Genomic DNA, 3,456 nt, shown 5'->3' with positions numbered 1-3,456 from the left:
GTTTAGAAAAGACTCAAGTTATCACAAACTTCATTTTGCTTGGATCCACCATTAACACTCATGGAAGCAGCAGTCATGAAATCAAATGATGTATTGCACTAGGCAAATCTGCTGCACAAGACTGCTTTAAAGTGTTGAAAAGCAAAGATGTCAGTTTGAGAACTAAGGTACACCTGATCCAACTCATGTTATTTTCAATAGCCTCATGTGCATGTGAAAGTTAGACAAGGGAATAAGGAAGATGACAGAAGAATTGATGCATTTGAGTTATAATATTGGAGAGCAATATTGAAAGTACCGTGGACTGCCAGAAGAACAAACAAATGTGTATTGGAAGAAGTACAACCAGAATACTCCTTAGAAGTGATGATGGCAACACTTCATCTCTCATACATTGGACGTATTATCAGGAGGGACCAATACCTGGAGAAGGACATCATGCTTGGGAAAGTGGAGGGAAAGTGAAAAAGAGGGAGCCCCCCCAATGAAATGGATTATCACAGTGACAGCAGCAATGAACTGAAGTGTAATGATAATTGTGAAGTTGGTGCATGACCAGGCAGTGTTTTGTTCAATTGTGCACAGGTCACTATGAGGCTGGACCGACTTGATGGCATGTAACAACCACAACAAAGATAGGACGGAAAGCACTGAGGAGAGAAGGAGTAGTTGATGCCAGAGATGATAAGAGTGATACAGCAATTTGAAAATGTTGGACATTTAGGATATCTTTAACCTCAACCTCATAGGAACCAGCTTTGTGCTGATCCTTTAAAAGAAAGTATTCATACAGCTCTTCTTCCCTGATGCTGCTCCCCAGTCAAGGCATTCATCACCACACAGACTCAAAGTTCTAGGCCCTTCAAGGCAAGCTGGATTCTTAATGGGCATGGTTGGTGACCTGGATTCATGTTCCCCATTTAAAGGATTGTGTGGAGTCCCTGGGTGATGCAAATGATTAATGCACTTGGCTACTCAAAAAGTCTACCAAGAGTTCCTTTGGACTTCTGGTGTGGTGTTGTTGGTTAATGCACTGGACTGCAAAATCTGCATGAGCCACAAGGCTGACAGTTCAAGCTCACCAGCTGCTCCTCGGAAATCCCATACAGGGTCGCTATGGGTCGGAACCTCACTCTACGGCATTTAACGACAACAGCAACAACAAGAGTTATCTTGGAAGAAAGGCCTACCAGTCTACTTCTGAAAATTCAGGCATTGAACTGACTTAGCCCCTGGGCCAGCTGGTCTGAAGTGCAGGGAAGTTTGTGTGAACTCACAAACTTGCAGCTGGTACCCATTTGACCTAGCTTGGATGGCTAGGGCTGAGCTGACCAGAACTCAACCAGATGAAGACAAAGATGTTTGATACTGTGAGCAAGTGTAAATTGCTACAATTTGGTAAACTTGACTTTTACTTATGAATGCCAACCAAAAGGCCAACTCAAAATTCCAACCAGAATGGAAGATTCTTCATATCAAGGAATATGCTTGCCTCTTCATTGTACTGGGCTGATAGAGATGGGCAATTTAAACATTGGCTATCAAAAATTGGGACTATAAAGTCATGACGTGACTGGCTTACAAGCTTTCCTGAGTGTGCATAGTTTCAGAATGAGGAGGGTAAGGTAGAATCCCCACTGAATAGTATTTTCTAGATGGGTCTAGTGAAAGAGCGTGGAAGGTGATGCTGAAAGGATTTAGGATTGAATTGTGAGTAACTGTTAGCAGGATTAATTTTGATTATCAAAACATATTCTAGAATACATGTAACTAAAAGTGGGGAGTAGTTTATCTTTCATTTCAGGAAGAGATGATCCCAGGACCATAAAAATGGAAGCGCACGAGTGGAGCCTGAGATCCCTATCTATAAATATGCTACAGTAGAGACAATAACAGAAGTGGTGGCACAGAGAGACAGAGCATCTGCAGGCTGTAGGCCCAGGGACTGAGTAAGGCTGTGTGTCTACCCGCAGGAGGCTGCCTTGCAGAATGTGCCCTTTGGACATTTAAATGAATATCTTTTTTGTGTTTTGTTTTATATGTGTGCATCAATTTTTTTGCTTTGTTCATTTGTAAAATATGAAATGTAAATGGGAAACCGCAGGGAGGAAGTAGGATGGATAACTGTTGTTACAGGGAGGGAATTGTAATCATTGAGATGAAACACAGCAATTTGTTGAATGTAAAACTGATGATCTTGCCTATAAACCTTCACTCAATTCACAATAATAAGTTTGGGGGGAAAAAAATCAGCCATTGAAAATCCTATGTAGCACAATTCTACTCTGACACACATGGACTTACCATGAGTCAGAGTTAAATCAACAGCAACTGGTTAGTAATTAATGGAGCAATGGGAAGGACTGGGCAAGTAGCCAGGGGAGCTGTATGGCTGGCTGAGGTCATACCAGAGGCTGTGGCAGGAAAATCAGACAGGGGCATCTTGTATGTTTTAAAGTCTTTGGTCTTGGTCTCAAAGTGCCCTTAAATTTCTGTCTTAGGTTTCTGGAGTATTTAGCTTTCAATGGGAGTCACACTGTGCAGCCCACCACTCGTCTGTCAGTTTGTCGTACTGTTATGGCTTGTATGTTGCTGTGATTCTTGAAGCTATGACACAGGTATTTTAAAAACCAGCAGGGTCACCCATGGTGAACAGGTTTCAGCTGAGCTTCAAGTCTGCCATGAAGACAGACTAGGAAGAGGTAGAGACGGACTACTTCCAAATTATTTAGTCACTGAAAACCACATGATTAGCAGTGGAACACTGTCAGCACCAGAAGATTGAATATTGAAACATGATGATGAACACCAGAATATTCACAGATATATTGCCAGGAGATGAGACCTTCAGGTTGGAAGACACTCAAAATATGACTGGGAGAGAGATGCCTTCTCAAAGTAGAGTTGACCATGATAACACAAATGAAGTAAAGCTTTCAGGATCTTCATTTGCTAATGGAGCACAACTCAAATTGAGGAGAAACAGCTGTAAACATTCATTATCAAAATATGGAATGTATGAAGTATGAATCTAGTAAAATTGGAACTTGTCAAAAATAAAATGGAATACATAAACATTGATATCCTAGGCATTAGTGAGCTGAAATGGCCTGGTATTGGCCATTTAAAATCTGACAGTTACATAGTTTACCAGGCCAGGAAAGACAAGTTGAAAAGAAGTGGCATCACATTCATCATCAGAAAGAACTTTTCAACCCCCTCCAAGACTGAAACTCACCGGGACCACATGAGCAGGCATGTAAGCTTGCTGGCAAGCACATTGGTCTACTGACGAGTGGAAGCAAGGGAAAGGCAGCAATGAAGAAATGGGCTGAGTTCAACCACATTCCATAGACTCCCATTGACCTGCAAATGAGAGTGAGAAAAGGAAAGGCTGGTTGGTCCAAAGTGTGGTGAGACCGGACACACTTGAGCCCATGGACAAGGACATAGCCA

This window comes from Chrysochloris asiatica, unplaced genomic scaffold (genome assembly GCF_000296735.1).
Source record: "Chrysochloris asiatica unplaced genomic scaffold, ChrAsi1.0 scaffold00090, whole genome shotgun sequence".
Classification (NCBI taxonomy): Eukaryota; Metazoa; Chordata; class Mammalia; order Afrosoricida; family Chrysochloridae; genus Chrysochloris; species Chrysochloris asiatica.
Note: the sequence above shows the minus strand (reverse complement) of the source record.